General features: G+C 31.4%; 1 protein-coding gene across 4 annotated transcripts in view; it reads right to left on the bottom strand.

The window, feature by feature from the left end:
• Positions 1-18419, bottom strand: part of LOC142225572 (ATP-binding cassette sub-family G member 4) — a 196468-nt gene that overhangs the window by 152053 nt on the left and 25996 nt on the right. The window contains exon 1 of one of the 4 annotated variants that reach the window (XM_075295356.1): positions 5141-5159. The exons of the other annotated variants lie outside the window; for them this stretch is intronic. The gene's annotated coding sequence lies outside the window, so the exon portion shown is untranslated. Of the gene's footprint in view, positions 1-5140; positions 5160-18419 lie in introns of those variants that run through there. 4 annotated transcript variants of the gene reach the window in all.

The raw sequence follows: 18419 nt of genomic DNA, 5'->3' as shown, positions 1-18419 counted from the left end.
GTCATGATTTGGCGCCAATTTCCTTCTTTACTTTTAGTTAATTTTTCTTCTATGAGAGGATGTAATTTCGTGAAATGCAGTTAAAAAGTACAACAGGGCATTAAAATTTCCTGGTTTTTAACAACGCTTTGTGGAAATCTCAAAATGTGGAGCAAAATTTAGTTCAATTTTCGTGCGAGGTAGTTCATTCTTCCTATAAAACAGTTCACTTTTTTCGGTGCAAATTTATAAAATTGAATAATTTCTTCAACATTGTTTGTAGTACCGAAAAAGTTGCTAAGAACTAAAAAATCCCGTGGAAGTGAGAAGAAAGAAGTAATGGAATATACAATTAGGCAGAAATATTTTTTAGTACAATCTACTTTGGAGGAAAATTCTTATAAGCATATATTTTTGGGATCAAAATGCTTCCAAACTTATAATATGTTCATATAAAACAAACATAATAATAGCTCGGCAATATCCAATAATATATGTATGTGATTCCTGTGAAATAGGTTTGGAACATATGTTAGAGAAGCGAATTTTTTGAGGGTGTACTAGCTTAGTACACACTTTTTCAGATGTGATATTAAAAAACGAATTATTTTTTATGACATGCGTCATTTATAATAACATGATGTGTAATAACGAGGGGCTAAAGTTCTAATATCAAGCAAAGTCCCGAGCTTTATATTTTATTAAATGTAGCTTGGAGTAGCTGAGGAAATACACGAGAATCAATCTTATTACTGATCATTTGCCATTACCTGCTAGTTAAAGACGACAATCTTATTTAACTTACATTGGTTCATTGACATTACAACCGCAGTAATTACAACTCACTTCAATAGAATATTTTTTGTTGCAGTTTATAGTACGAGCAGTCAATCTTAAGAAATAACAACAATATTAATAAGAGACTTTGATTAGATTTATTACAAAAAAGTTAGACATGCAATTTATTACTGGCAAATGCTTATGTAATTAAAATTGAAATACTTTGTTACGGGAATTTTTAAAATATTTCTGAAATGGGAATTAGGAACAGCATAAGAAGAAGCGGAAAACTTTTTCAGATTGTGATAGAATTTCAATGGTGACGGAAGTTTTATTTTATTATAAATACACATTTTTTTATTAGTCAAGTTTAACTATAAATGAGATGTTGGTACTTAAATTAAAGGTATTAAGATGGCGAATAATCGTATATAATTGGATCTGTGATAAGTTAGATGGTTCAAAAAATATCGATGCGAAAATGTCAAATTTTCACATTTTTTTACTAGTCAAGTTTAGCTATAAATGAGATACTAACCCCACTGACCGTTCACCGATAAGCGTAAGACTGTGATTGAAGAAATAATTTGGGTAATGCTTGATCTCAGACATTGACGAAAAATCGAGAAGACCATACACTGTAAGAAAAGTTTTCTTTTTATGCTTAAAAGAAAAAATACAAAAGATTGGAGACAATCACACTACACCCAGAAAAAAGTGACCCCTTCTTTAAGTTAAAATTAACTCATTGTGAAGAAAGTTGAACTTCGTATAGCGCCAAAGACATTTTTATTTGTTTGAACGATGTGATTTTCGTAGAAATTAGGTATAATGCATTCCATATATTAGTTAACATTTTCCTATATTTATGTACCACTATACTACAGAATGAAAAAATTTAACAGATTTGAATTCATATATGGAATGATTTTATTGAAATTTTTTCATTCATTTGGACAAATCTTACACATTTGTGGTAAAACTTTTACTTCATAATTAGAACTGCTTACCTTCGTTTTTAAATACAATTTTATTTATATATATGAGCAATTTTATCTTCAATAAAAGACATGTTTTATTAATACATTGAATATATTTATTAAGAATCAACAGCATCGAATCTCCTTGAAATATTAGTTTATTATTCCGCTGTTTCCAATTTCCATGTGATATTATCAACTGTAAAACGCACTTTTTCTTCTTCTTGTACTTTTCACTTTTAATAAGTTGCTGCCTAACGATTTTGTCCTCCTTTTACAATTTCAATATCTACAAATATAAAAAATCATAAACCATTTTTGTTACAAAAGGTTAGCGTCACTGAATATTACCTGATAATTGAAGATTCCAAAATGAAGACAAATGAAAGGGTTGTTATTCTGCTGGTGTTTTCTTTCTTTATATACCATCACGAACATTGATAGATTTATTTTCAAAAAACGAAAATTTTTCTCACTAATTTAAAATAATAAATATTTTATATATTTTATTTGTTATTTATTATATTATTTTACAATATTATTTTTTAACAATCTTTCCGTATACCACAACAACGCGTTTCCAACTAAAAAAACAACCCACGCGCAAACATATCGATTACACCCACGCGCAAACACATCGATTGCGATGACAGGTATCGATTACAGGTAGACAATAGAAATATAGGAAAATTTCCTATATTCTAACAAGTGTGTTTCCTTAAGTTTTGATTGGATTGCATACTTCTTAGTACGAATGAACTAAAATATTTTTCTATGCCAAGTGTTGTTCGTATGTATGAAAAACTGTCTATTATAAAGGAAGTCGCAATTATCATTTTATAAGAAATTTTACTAATTTTGAGGAAACTTGGTTTTAGTTCGGGTTTTGTTTATTTTTACGAATGCTTTGTTATCGGTGAATAAAATATTCTTGTTCAGTAGTAAATTCTTATACCCAGCGAAGAAAATAGTATGAGTAAAATTCCATGCCCTATTCTAGTTAATGAACTATTCCTAACTGCTTACAGTATAGGATATTTTTACTGAAACGAGTAAATTTTATTATTTCTCACAAAATTTTACCTTAATGGAAATAAAATGGATAAACTATATTGATGAAAAATTTTTCCTTTAGTTTCGAAGGCACTTTTTTCTGGGTGTAGTTTACACTGAAAATGTACCCTTGATAAGAGTCGACGTTTCTTATGTATTTTAATCTGCTGAATTCGAAAACAAATGTTTAAAATTTTTTTATGGAACAATTTTTGACATATCCCTTTATTTTTCGCTTTTTCACTAAACAAATTATATCTCGAGTTAGAAATGTTCGATTATATCGTTGTTGGTACTTAAATTAAAGGTATTAAGACCGCAAATAATTGTATATAATTGTATCTGTGATAAGTTAGATGGTTCAAAAAATATCGATGCGAAAAAGCCACATCTTCAAAAAAAAAATCGGATATAAAAACTAAAAATAACGGGATATATCAAAAACTGTTCGACAAAAAAATTTAAAATTTTTTTTTCCCGAATTCAGTAGATAAAAATACATATGAAGAATATTAGAGAAACCCGTTGCAACATTTGTCATAAATACTGGTTTATTTGCTCCTAAAGAAAATGCTTTATAACAAGGGCGAATTTCGTTCGTCTAAAATTTCATTCTTGGGCAAATATTTTTTCTTTGGGTGCACTTAGACCAAGTTAGTTAAACAACTTTTAAATCACACAGCGGATGCAATCCATCCTATGCCACACCATGGTAGCTAAGAACTTAAATGTTTTTAATTAAAGTTAACCCGCAACAAGAATATATTCAAATTTCTGTTTGTTAACCGCCACACAGTGGTTCCAAATCGCTTTTTTGGAAATAATTCAGCAACTTTTGAACGGATAAAGATAGCAAAATAATTTTCTGTGTGTGAATGATGTAGTGTTGTAGTAATGTATGAGTTATTCTCCTCCCAAAATAGGCAATTTTTCAAAAAGAAAAAATTTTGTTTTCAAAAATTCTCATTCGGCAAAGCACCGATTGCTAAGCCCTATGTGTCCATTAAGTAACTGTAAAAGGTTTCAACATCCTACCAGTAAACAGCTGAGAAATATGCAAATTACAAAAAATAACGTTTTTTCATCATATGTCCCTACTTTGGGGATTTTAGATACCGATTTTGGTAATGATATATTCACCAATATTTCTTACAACAATTTTACCTGCAAAATCAATAAAAATCGTAAAAATCGTTCAAAGTTTCGTATTTTTTGTTCTTTTCAGTTGCATAGAAATAAAGGTTTCTAAAATACCTTTCCAACGATGTGTTATGTTTAGACCCTTGCTTTGCCAAATGCGCAAAAACTTTCACTAAACGTCACTAATTCGGGTAAAATAATGCATTTCTGCAAATGTACGTTTATATGCACCCTCCAAAAAATCGCTTCTGTAACATATACCCCAAACACATTTTGCATCAATCATATATATACTCAGGATTGCTCCAAACAAAATATTGTTTGTATTGTTCAAACATATTATGTTTCACCTTAGGGCATACACAGGTAGTAAAAAATTTTAATGAAATTTTCTTTGTGTGGATATATGTTTAAGGGCCAATTGGTTACTTCCATTATTTTACTTGCAGAATACTCTCTAGGTCTCTCTTTCTAAACACATATATGTTTATAGGCTATTTCCAAATTAATATATGTTTGCATCTAAGCATATTATATTTACAAACATTTTATGTCCCAAACATAATATGTTCTAACATATTAATATATATGTTCCAAACATGTTATGCTAGTTTATGAACATTATATGCTTGCACTTAAAAATATTGTGTGAAAAAATTTGAGTTCCAAACATATAATTTTTACACCCAAATATATGAAAAACAGTCTTTTTCGTCCGTGTGGGAGCTATGTCTAAATCTCAACCGATTTAAATCAAACTTGGCACACTTGAAAAATATATACACCTAATATGTAACCACTTATTTGTAGATATACCAAAGTTTGAAAAATAAATACTTATTGTCTCAGGTAACCAAATCTTGCGAATAATGACTTCGTTCGCCAAATATATAGAGTAATGCTGTTATATGGACACTATTTGAATAGTATAAATAAACAAAAAACAAAATGTTAATATATTCATATAAATAAGATAAGACGCAATAATTATTATTAAAATAATTATTAATGTATACACAAAAAATTTTTTTCAGATTCAATCACGAAATTAATTGATCCAGTTAATTTTTTAATTGAAATGCCTTCAATTACAGAAATCAAAAATTAATTGATACCATTAATTTTTGTGATTGATTTTTGTTTCAATTAAAAAATTTGTTGAATCAATTACATTTTTAATTGAATATTTTTTAAAAATTAAGACTTACATTTGAAAAATATTCGTGAAATTTTTTTCTGTGTAGGTTGTTCAGGGGAATTGGATTCGTTAAAATATACCTAAAAGCCCATTCACATTAGGTTCGAAAGTGGACTTTGTTGAATCCCTTTTTTATAAGGCAAATGACAGTTGAAATCTAGTTAAAGTGGATTCTGGAAGTAAAATACGTATGAATGAGGTATAATAAAGCATTTGTTTAAAACATAATATGGTAATGCCATTAATTTAAAACACAATTATTATGAAATATTTGTGAAGAATATTCGTTAACGTAAAAATTTTCAGAATTACCGTTACATTACATATTCTTTTTGAGTTTTTTAAGTAAATGCTCAATTATGTGAATAATTATATCTAATGATACCATCATTTATTCTATTTATTATGCTACTAACAGCCAACTGCATTACATTTTTGACAATAAGAATTAAAAAATTACCTACAATTCATTATAAGTTATTCATTATAAGTTATTCATTATAACTCACCGCAATGTAATGCAATGTGTAATGACAGTTTTACTCCTGGTAATGCAAACCGTAGTGAGATGTGGTTACCTAGTTTTTGCTGGGTTAATAGCTGTTGAACTAATTGTAATATCATTACGATTTTTATTGATTTTTGCTGGTAAAACTGTTTTAAGAAACATTGCTGAATACACCATTCCCAAAATTGGTATCAAAAATACCCGAAATCCCCATATGTTGAAAATACGTTATTTTTTGTAATTTGCATATTTCTCAGCTGTTTACTGGTACACTGAAAAAAATATTGTCGTGAGGTCAAAGATTTCCTGTCTTTAAAATACGAATACAAATTTTGCTTAGCATGGAAGACGCATTTCTCTAAAATAAAGTTATTTTCCTTCTCCAAAAGTCGATAAACTTTTCAATGAAGTCGTATTGTCCTTATAATTAAGTGATTTGACTTAAAAATGGATATCTTAACATGAAAGAAAAAATTTATAGGCTAAGGTCAACTTGACTTTAATAATTCAGAAAAATTCTTTAAATTTAATGAAATTGTCTTTAAATTTGTTGTCTTTATGCATCTTAACTACAAAGCAAAAAATCGTTCAAATATAGGACATGTTTCTCAAAACTTTATTTTAAAGAAGTTTTTTACTTCAAACATAGCATAATTTCTACTGGAAGTCGAGTCTTAATTTGGAAGATAAAGTTGCCGTTGACTCGTTTTTAAAGGACTTTGATAGCATATGAAGAAAAAAGCTGAGAAAGCGAAAAATTAAAATTTGCTTCCTACACCCTCAAAAAAAATCGCTTCTTTAACATATGTTCCAAACATATTTTGCAGGAAGCACATATATTATTGGATACTACCGAAACATTAATATGTTTGTTTTATGTGAACATATTATATGTTTGGAAGCATTTTGAGCCCAAAAATATTATGTGCTTGGAAGAATTTTTCCCAAAGACGATTGTTCTCATTGCCTAACATACCCGTAATTTTCACTTCCACGAAATATTTTAGTTCTTGGCACCTTTTTCTGTAATACAAATAATGTTGAAGAACTTATTCACTTTTATAAATTTTTTAAATTTTACCTTTCGCCTGCACGGAGAATCGAACCGAGTACCATACAGTTTGTAAGCCAACACACTATCCACTGGGCTACGTAGCTGTTATGGTCACCAGCAGATAATTATCGTTATAAGTTACATTTATATAGCATAGTTTGCAGCGCCCACGAGCCCATGCAAACATAACATTATTTAACAGAAACATACATTTGTTTGCCACGTGGAGCAGTGGTTAGCATGTCTGCCTTGCATGCAAAGGGTCGTGGGTTCAATCCCTGCTCCGACCGAAAACTTGTTTTTTTTTTAATTTGCACATTTATATTTATACTATATTAAATGTTTATAATGAAACTTCGATTTCATTCAAATTTTTGGCCTTATCATAAAACGGTTTTCCGAAACAACATACCAGCGGTTTCACAGAAATTGTTCTCTTTTGATTCTTTCGCTGTGTTATGTTGATATCTTTCGTCAACTCTCCCGGTTTCCATCTCTATTTCTTTCTCTATACTCTCTCTGTCGCTTTGGATAAAGTATCACAACATATGTATGTTTAGTCGAAATTTGTAAATTTATATATGTTTGCATTCACACATATGATTTTTATAAAACATTTATGCCCCAAACATAATATATTCTAACATATTAACATAGATGTCCCAAACATTTAGTGTTAGTTTAGGAACAATAGATGTTTGCACTTAAATATATTGTGTTTTAAAATTGTGCCCGAAACACACTTTGTTTATATCGGAACATATGAAAAACATATTTTTCTAAGAGTGTAGAAGCAAGTACACAAAACCTAAATTTATAAGAGAATTGTGTCTTAAAAATATCCTTACTTGTATTCTCCGCTTCTTTGGCTCGGAATCAATACCAAATTTTTTAAAGAAAAGGCAAAATCTTTGGAACCGAGTATGCTTTTTTTTTAGTGTAGGATGTTGAAATCTTATACAGTTACTTAGTGGACACATAGGAAATTTTGGAAAACAGATCGGCTTAGCAATCGGTGCTTTGCCGAATGAGAATTTTTGAAAACAAAATTTTTTCTTTTTGAAAAATTGCCGGTTTTGGGAGAAGAATAACTCATATACTACTTTACCAAAATGACCGATAAAGCTTAAAACGTATCCTTATTTGGTGGTCTATAAGAAACAAGTACAAAAAGATTGGAGAAATCTATAAAAATATGTTACCACAGAAAGAATGTATGTGCTTTTTTCGAACAAACAAAAAAAATGGTCAACAATTAGTAATTTTTTGAAATTCTAATTTGTGGACTTTACAACTTTTAACCCTTATACTACGTTGGGGTCATTTGATGACCCATGTCGTATTTTTCATCACCGCATTTCCTACTGTTCGTATATAATTAAAAATGTCTATCACTCAGTACATGAGTTGGTGACATATGCTGAATTCATGCTGAGTAGAAAGAACTTTTAATTATAATCCAACAGTAAAAAATTCGGTGATGAAAAATACGACCTACTACCCAACGTAGTATAAGGGTTAATCTAAAGCACGTGGGTACACATTTTTTTTGTCTAGGATTCGTAGAATTTTGAAGGGAATGCAGATAAGAAATTACGAATCTATTCAAAAACAGAACTTCTAGGTTCAAAATACTGACCCCACTTTGTCAAAATTTTGCAAAAAACTAAATTGTGGGGCCCATATCTTGCGAACGGTAAAAGATAATTGCACACGCAATTTGTTATAGAGCTTTACAATTTATACCCAGCATTGAAAAATCATCGAAATCGGTTCAAAATTGCGGAGTTGACAGCTAGGTCAGCCCGTGGGACTTGCAAACTTAGAGGAAAACACTTCAGCTTTCACACATAAAAAAAAATATGTTGATATCGTTATCCGTTCATAAGTTGCAGAATTATTTCCAAATAAAAGCGATTTAGAACAGCTAAAATATTGTGTAGCTACACGGTCGAAAAAGACTGTTTTTCATATGTTTGGGTATAAACATTATATGTTTGGAACTCAAATTTTTAAACACAATATTTTTGAGTGCAAACATATAATAATATGTTTGGGACATATATGTTAATATGTTAGAACATATTATGTTTGGGAAATAAAATGTTTGTAAATATAATATGCTTGGATTCAAACATATATTAATTTAGAAATAGCCCATAAACATATATGTGTTTACAAAGAGAGACAAAGTGTATGCTGGAAGTAGAATAATGAAAGTAACCAATTGGCGCATTACAAATATATATACACAAAGAAAATTTCATTAAATATAGGAAAAATACTACGTGTGAATATAAACAAGTATAAATTTACATATTATGAGTAAACATATATATGTTGCGATATAAGACTTCACCAAAAATTGTATATGCTTAAGTAAAATATTAAAATGAGTATTCGGAGAGAAAATTCATTCGGAACCAAGATAAAATATATTTGAAAAAAGAGCATGAGTTTTGTTTATCATTTTCGCATTACGGGCACAATTTTTTTGTTTCGTCAAAACAAATCGGAACGTAGGACGAGAAAGTCAAAATATTCAAACAAAGGTAATTAAAGGGATCTTCATAAAAACTAACGAAAGGGCACTATACACTGAACAAAAAGCATGTCCGGTTCCAAAGATTGTGTCTCCACTTTAACAATTTTGATATTGATTCCGAACCAAAGAAGCGGAGAATACAAGTAAGGATGCTTTTAAGACACAATTATCTTTTAAATGGTGTACTTGACTCTACGAAGCACATTTCAATTTTTCGCTTTTTCAGGTTTTTTTCATATGGTATAAAATGTCCGTTAAAAACAAGACTTCCAGTAGAAATTATGCTATGTTTCAAGTAAAAATGTCTTTAAAATAAAGTGTTGAAAAACATATCCTATTTTTTAATGATTTTTGCCTTGTAGTCAAGATGCAAAAATGCAACAAATTTAAAGACAGTTTCATTAATTTTAAAGAATTTTTGTGAATTATTAAAGTCAAGTTGACCTTAGTCCAAAAATTTGTTCTTTCATGTTATGATACCCATTTTTAAGTCAAATCACTTAATTATAACGACAACACGACTTCATTGAAAGTATCGACCTTTTAACATGGAAAAAAAACTTTATATTAGAGAAATGCGTCTTCTAAGCTAAGCAAAAGTTGTATTCTTATTTTAAGGACATGAACTTTTTGGCCTCACGACAATATTTTTTCAGTGCACTCTTTTTAGAGTTGTGAAAGTAAAATGAAAACAGGGCGAAACAGTGAAAAATTAAACAGTAAGATCTATAAAAACAAAGATTAGTTCCTCTTTATTAATGAGTAGTCCAAGAGGAGTTGACGGATTTTTTCGAAAATAAAAGCGGGCATTGAGTTCGAGTTTTGCCGCTAAAATTATTTCTCATTGTAGGTGGGTATTAAGTTCGAGTTTAGCCGCTAAAAACGTCATTTTTTCACGATTAATTTTTTTAATAATCCATTTTAAGGAATACAAACTTTGTGAAAATTTGCTTGGGCTTTTCCCCATCAAGTTATAATAAAATTTGCAACAAATATGTATAATTTCATGGATTTTTCTTACTGATTTAGTTTTCACTTTAGCGATTTTAGCGGCTAAACTCGAACTTAATACTCACCTTTTAGCGGCAAAACCAGAGTAACATTACAACTTTTTCCGGTAAATTGTATTATAACATGGTGGGGAAAGATCCAAAGCAACAATTGAATAAGTTTATTTTCTTTAAAAGAAATTATTAAAAAAAAAGTAAAAGGGTAAACATGGTCATTTTAAGGCGATAATGCCAACTTTATGCCGGCCTTAAGAATTAAATTAAGTACAAAATTATTCGTTAATAAAAATTCATATTTATTTGTATTTCTAAATTAATGGTGTTACATGCTAGCAAACAATTGCTCACACCAAAATAAATTTATGTGCTGTTGTAAAATTACTGTTTAGAATTTAAATATAATGTGCTTTTGAATGGTTATCGTTAACCTTAGGATTCGATGGAAAAATATTTTTATATATCGAATTCACGTTCTTCGTTTGTAAGAGTTTTTGAATTTCTTCGAAAATTTTAAACTTGTATACAAAAACCTTTATTTGTTAAACAATTTTTATTTTTGCAATAAAAAAATAATATTTGATTTGAACTCAGTCCATTTCGTTTATATCAAGCATTTTTCTTTTCTGACTTTAAGTCTTTTATAAAACGCACTTTACAATTTCGTAGTAAAAATTTAATATAATAGTATGTAATGCTGGACACCTTGTCGGGAACTTCCGAACGAATCTGGAATATATGTTAAAAAATATATTAAAAAAAAAATGGTGATGGTCGAAGCAGGGATCGAACCCAGGACCCCTGTCACGCAACGACCAACCACTGCTCCACGCTGCCAACAAATGTATGTTTAACAATGTTATGTTGTTAAACAATGTTATGTTTGCATCGGCTCGTGGGTGCCGCAAGCTATGCTATATAAATATAACTTATAACGATAATTATCTCTTGATGACCATAACAGCTACGTAGCCCAGTGGTTAGTGTGCTGTCTTACAAACTGTGTGGTCCGCTGTTCGAATCCCCGTCCGGCAAAAGGTAAAATTGAAAAAAAAATTATAAAATTTAATAATTTCTTCTACAATGTTTGTATTACAGAAAAAGGTGCTAACTAAAAAAACTCATGGAAGTGAAAAAAATGTGAGGCAATATACAATTAGGCAGAAAAAAATTTTGAGCACAATATTCTTTGGGAGAAAATTCTTCTCAGCATATAATATTTTTGGGTCCAAAATGCCTCCAAACATATTATATGTTCACATAACAACATATAGTTTTTTGGAAGACAACATTATTGAATTTGGATGGAAAAATACAAAATGTTTGGTACTTAGACTACCCAAACATATTATTTGTTTAGGCCTATATGCTTTCAAACATATTATATATTGGAAGAAATCAAACATATAAATGTTTGGGCAATACCCAAAAATGTATATGCTTGAAGCAAAATATGTTTGGGAGTATATGTTACAGAAGCGATTTTTTTTTTGAGGGTGTACATGAAAATGGCCCTAATTAGAGTTTTTCCCGGGAATTGTGTATTTTTTCTCTCCCGTGTTCCCTGGAACTATGTGCAGGAATTCCTGGGAATTTTTCTACCAAATAGTAATAGTTGCCTTGTCCGACATACATAGTCGTGGGTTCTAGCCCAGGTTCTAACGGCCTACCAATTGTTTAAAATAAGGTTGCTCTTCCTAATTTATTATCGTCATATTTCTGTAAACCGACATTCCAATAAATTGGAAGACTAAGTAAACCTTTATAAACAATGTGTAATTTTACCTTGCATAACCATATTTGCAATTGTATAATTTCAAAATATTTTTATCATTATTGCACAGAAAAAAATGTCACCAAAATATTTCCAATTAAGTTGAAAAAATTTTCAATTAATAAATTAATTGATACAACTAACTTTTTAATCATGATAGAAACATTAAGTTAATTAAGTCAATGATTGACAATTTTAAAATTTTTGATTAAAAAATTAATTGATACAATTAACTTTTTAATCAAATTCGGAAGACTAATTCAGTTTAAAAAAAGTGCTGATTTTTTTAATTTTTAATTAAAAATGTATTTCAAACAATCATTTGTTAATCCAAATAAAAACTCTAAGCCAATTATATTATTCAACCGTCGAACTGAACGGACGTGTTTTCTAATAGCGGAGTATAGCATCCACTAACACCGCTCCAGGTTTCATTAAAACAGCGGAGGGAAATTGGACAACGTCCAGTGAGGAGACGTTGGAGGTACTTTTGGACACACACTTCCCTGGAAATCAGACGGTTGAACCATGTTCCGGCGGTGTAACAGAGGCTCAGCGATCATTTCCTATCGAGGAAATTGTGTCGGAATCTAGAATAAAATGGGCTTTAAATAGCTTTGGACCATTCAAATCCCCCGGACCTGATGGAATTACTCCGGCGGAGTTACAGGCAGTGACTGAAAGAATTATCCCCTGGTTGACGGTGATATATAAACGATGTGTAAACTTAGCATATATTCCAGAAAAGTGGAGGGAAACAAAAGTCGTCTTCATACCTAAAGCAGGAAAAGCCTCTCACTCGAATGCGAAGGATTTCCGACCAATCAGCTTATCCTCATTCCTACTTAAGACCCTGGAGAGGATGATAGACATGTATCTTAGAACTAGCGTGGATTCAAGTTTGCTCTCGAAACGACAGCATGCATACTCGAAGGGCAGGTCTACTGAGACCGCATTGCATGAACTAGTCAGCTTTATTGAAAGCTCACTATCTGTCAAAGAATACACAATCGTGGCGTTTCTAGACATCAAAGGGGCGTTCAATAATGTCCATCCGAGCTCGATATTAAATGGACTGAAAACTCTGAATGTTGATCCAGGTATACTTAGGCTGTTAGACGAACTTCTAATAAAGAGACGTATTTCAGCCACACTAGGGCAAGCAAACATACAAAGGTATGTGAACAGAGGCTATAAACAAACTTCTGGTTTCCCTAGAAAAAGAAAGGATAAAAGTGGTGGCATACGCAGATGATGTGGCGCTAGCAGTCAGAGATATTATACTGAGAGCTCTCCGGATGACTGAGAAATGGGCGAAAGATAATGGTCTTGGTGTAAATCCAGCAAAGACAGAACTAGTCATGTACTGCAAAGATCGCAAAACTCCCACGGTTAGGCCCATTTCCTTAGGGGGTACTGAAATTCCCTTTGGTGAGTGTGCAAAATACCTTGGCGTTATTTTGGACAGGAAGCTGAATTGTAGGCTTAATATTGAAGAGAGGGCGAGAAAAGCCGCGGTAGCTTTGTACTCGTGCAAAAAGGCAATAGGGAAAAAGTGGGAACTAAGACCAAAAATTGTGCATTGGCTATACACGGCAGTAGCTAGACCTATAATGATATATGGTGTTGTAGTCTGGTGGCCGGCACTTCAGAAACCGACTTGTTTAGATAAAGTTCAGCGTATGGCGAACTTATGTATCTCAGGCGCATTTAGCAAGACAGGAACAGACTCCCTTAATGTCATGCTACATCTATTGCCTTTAGACATTTTGGCCAAACAGTCAGCTGCAACAACGGCTGTGCGGTTGCGCGAGCTATCGCTGTGGTCGGAAAAAATGTACGGTCATAGTTCGGTCCTCAAAGTAATGCCAGATGTGCCTAATGTAGTGGATTACACCCTGGCAAAACCACTTTTCGACAAAAAGTTTGAAACTCTAATTCCCAACAGTGAGGCGTGGTGTACACAGACCCCGGGGAATAAAAGATATATAGATTTCTATACTGATGGCTCCAAATTGAATGGACAAGTGGGGTTCGGAGTATATTCTAAAGATCTGGAAATTCGAATAGCGAAAAGATTACCTAATCACTGTAGTGTTTTTCAGGCTGAAATATTGGCAATAAGAGAGGTGGTGAATTGGCTGAGAAGTAATGTTCCAACAAATATTGGCATTAATATATACGCAGACAGTCAACCTGCAATAAAATCCTTGGACTCTGTGTTCCTTAACTCGAAAACGGCCATAGACTGCCGCAAATCTCTCAACGAGATGGCTGAACAGTACAATATTCACCTAATATGGGTGCCTGGCCATAAGAACATACCGGGGAACTGCGAAGCAGATGTGTTAGCAAGGCTAGGAACTACCTTACATATTCCAGGGGAACTAGAATCTGTTGGTATGCCTCTGGCCACCTGCAAGCTCTTACTGCGTGAGAAGGCTGTTATGATGGCCAATATTCGATGGGAAAATTGCAAGGGTTGTAACGACACCAAGCAAATATGGCCCCATTTAAACTTAAACCGCACACTAGATATGCTAGTGTTCTCAAGGCGTCAGATAGCACTCCTGATATCTGCTATAACGGGTCGCTGCCTGATAGGCGAATTTGCAAAAACTATAGGTGCGAAGTATAATGACTATTGTATAAGCTGTCAAGATGTGGAGGAAAAGGAATCGATTAAACACCTCTTGTGTGAGTGTCCTGCTTTTTGTGTAAGGCGTAAGCGAATTTTAGGAGCATATAGCTTTAGATTACTGGCTGACCTGGAAAACGTTAACTTAAGCAGTTTGTTAATGTTTTTGGAGCAATCTGGTTGGTTCCACAAAAGTAAATAATAGAGAAGGTTCAGTGGTTAAGACTAGAAGTGCACATATGTAATAGGTACTTTTAGTTAAATGTGGTATCACAATGGACTGAATAGTCTAAGTGAGCCTGAAATTTAATCGGGCTGCCCTTTAACCTAACCTAACCTAAGCCAATTCAGAAAGTAATTAAAAATAGTTACCTTTTTTAATTAATAAATTAATTGAGTTTTGCAATCAACATCAATCAAATTTTTAATTGAATCAATTAAAAAATCAATTGAAATTTGCTGAAAAAAATCAATTTTTTTTCTATTCCCAATTAAAACTGTGATTGATACTATCATTTTCGTGATTGAAGACATTTCAATTAAAAAATTAATTGGATCAATTAATTTGGTGATTGAATCAGAAATAAATTATTTTGTGTGTGCATGGATGTGTTTATGAAATATGAAAATTACAACTTTTATTATGATGGTTAGTGTATTCTTTTAGTGGTGTATTCTTTTTGGGAATATTGACCGAACATGTGCATATAGAGAAATGTGACTCTGAAATCGAAATAAGTTTCTTTCATTTCTATATAATTTTTAATGTTAGCATCTTATAACCGCAGTTTTTGGCGATTTCCAATTTATTCAAATGTCTAGGTTAGGTTAGGTTATGTGGCAGCCCGATGTACCAGGCTCACTTAGACTATTCAGTCCATTGTGATACCACATTTGTGAACTTCTCTCTGATCACTGAGTGCTGCCCGATTCCATGTTAAGCTCAATGACAAGGGACCTCCTTTTTATAGCCGAGTCCGAACGGCGTTCCACATTCAAATGTCTAAATATATGCCAAATCGAAGCAGGTCTCCCTTTGACCGGGATCCCGGGAAATTCGAAAAAAAATCCCGCTTTCTCGGGAATAGAAAAAGTCCGGGAAAAACCCCTAGCCCTCATATAAAGTCAGATTGGTTTTAGAAATGTTCATTGTATTTTTTGTTGGTGTATCTCAAACCGTTTAGCCATAATTTCAAGATAATGAAATGTATGTGATAACTGGAAAATGTTTATAATTGGGGCTTCTGTTCTTAGCCATTTGCTAAGACTCAACAATTACAAATACGATAATTTATTAATAAATGCACTTATATTGGCATTCAGTCGCCAATATCTTGAAATAACCCTAAATGTGACATCAATATACCAAGATCCACAAATGAATCTACATCCTACTCCTCCTCCAAAAGCGAGCCATAGATACCAAATCCAACGTCAATAGGACTGGACCTCGAGAAACGCATATATTTGTATTTTTTCAGGTCATCCTGTAGGAAACAAAGGCGGTCATAGGTATTAGATGAGAAGGAAATATTCACATCATTCGGAAACATTAAAAACCTAGAATCAAGAATGACTGGGCCAAATAAAAATAGAATGAGACACACCTGATGGGACGCTGAAACCTCTGGAACGTAACGCATTTAAATACCTAGATGTATACACAAAAAATTATCACCAACATTTTTTCAATTAAACACTTAATTGAATTTGGAAACGGATTCAATTAATATGTTAATTGATTCAATTAATTATTTAATCAAATCCGAATAAAAACCAATTAAAAAAATGATTGATATTTTTTACGCTTCCAATTAAAATATTAATTGATTCAATCAATTTGTTAATCAATTCGGAAATAATTTTCTATTACAAACGTGATTGAAATTTTTTCCGTTTCCAATTACGCATGTGATTGATCCAATCACCTTTGTGATTGAAATTGAATAATTTTGAGCAATGTAAAGAGCGAAAAGAGAACAAGAGAATGGGTATTTATTCAACAATGTATGATGGAGAGATCAGTCTGTGGAAGTAACTCGGTACGAACGGTTGGGTTTTTGTTTTTCGCGTAAATTGAAAAACATGATTGGCGACATTCTGTCTGCTGCATTCAAAATGTGTGCATAAATATTTTGAACGCAAAAACAAATCATCGCAAAGGGTTGAAATAAATAAAGTGTGCAACAACAAATGGGCACGTGGTAAAGATTTGAAAAATATATGAGAGAACGCATTTGAAATTACCTGCGTTGGTGCTTTGTGGTATTGTAAAAATGGAAAACAATCTACGTTTATTAAAGGTAAGAAATTGTGAAATGTGAATACCGTTTTCCATTGAAGCCTGTTTACATTAAAGGACTAAAATAATACATTTTTTATTCATTTCTTTTAGTGACCAATTTTATTTCGTGAAAATGTCCAATCAATCCCATCAACTCCATCATTTTATCAAATATATAAGAATATGTTTGCAATCAAAAGGTGGTTACCGTATTGATCTTTTAAAATTATATTTTTTTCACTCCTAGTTTTCTTAAAACCAAGAGCGGTATGGGTTTGTTGGATGATTCACCTTGAATCATGATATATAAATTAATGAGCTGAATGGTAAAAAAGTTCTTTCTTTTGGATTTAAAAATATGAAATATATCAGAAAATAATAAAAATATGTAATTACAATTTATATTTTTTCTATTTCCAGAATTTGCAAAGTATCATATTAAAGTTCTACGTTTATTGAAGGTAAGAAATTATGAAATGTGAATACCGTTTTCCATTGAAGCCTGTTTACATTAAACGGACTAAAATAATAAATTTTTTATTCATTCCTTTTAGTGACCAATTTTATTTCGTGAAATTGACCAATCAATCCCATCAACTCATCATTTTATCAAATATATGAGAATATGTTTGCAATCAAAAGGTGGGTACCGTATTGATCTTTTAAAATTATAAAATTTTCTCACTCCTAGTTTTTTAAAACCAAGAGCGGTATGGGTTTGTTGGAAGATTCACCTTAAAGTTGCGTTGCGAAGTAGCGTTGGTTTTAAATTGCATTTTTGTTTTACCTGCCTTTTTCAGTTTGAACCCAAGTAGAGAGCAGTATATCTGATATATAAACTAATGGGCTGAATTAAGTTATGGTAAAAAAGTTATTTCTTTTGGAATTAAAAAATATGAAAAATATCCGAAAATAATAAAAATATGTATTTTCCATTTATATTTTTTCTATTTCCAGAATTTGCAAAGTATCATCAATATAATACCAAATATTACATTGCTTTCCCATTATTTTTGTCTTTGATTGGTTCAAAGACTACAACTGCATAAGAAGATTATAAATCTGCAACCTGGAACTAAGAATTGAACTTGATATTCTATGCAGGTAATGTTTAACAAAATTAACTTTTAATTGAACAAAATTAAATTCGAATTATTCTGTTTACTTTCAGAAAAAACTAATTTAGCTTACAGGCTGCTGAGTTATTGGAAATCTAGGCGCATCTACATATTAGAAGGAACATGCTGACATGGTTATTATTATAAAGAAGATAATTATTTATATAGTTTATTTTGTCACTCTATAGTTGTTATTGATAGTAATTGTATGTGTAAGTTATGTTAGAACAAAACACAAAAGACAAATTTGTCTATTGCATAACTCAAAAAATAATAAAATATTAAATATGTTTTATAAGAAACACATATTTTCTTTTATTTCAAATAAAACTAAATACGATTTTGGGGGCGCAATTATAAA

This window comes from Haematobia irritans, chromosome 2, assembly GCF_050003625.1.
Source record: "Haematobia irritans isolate KBUSLIRL chromosome 2, ASM5000362v1, whole genome shotgun sequence".
Classification (NCBI taxonomy): Eukaryota; Metazoa; Arthropoda; class Insecta; order Diptera; family Muscidae; genus Haematobia; species Haematobia irritans.
This window is presented reverse-complemented; position numbering and strand designations above follow the sequence as displayed.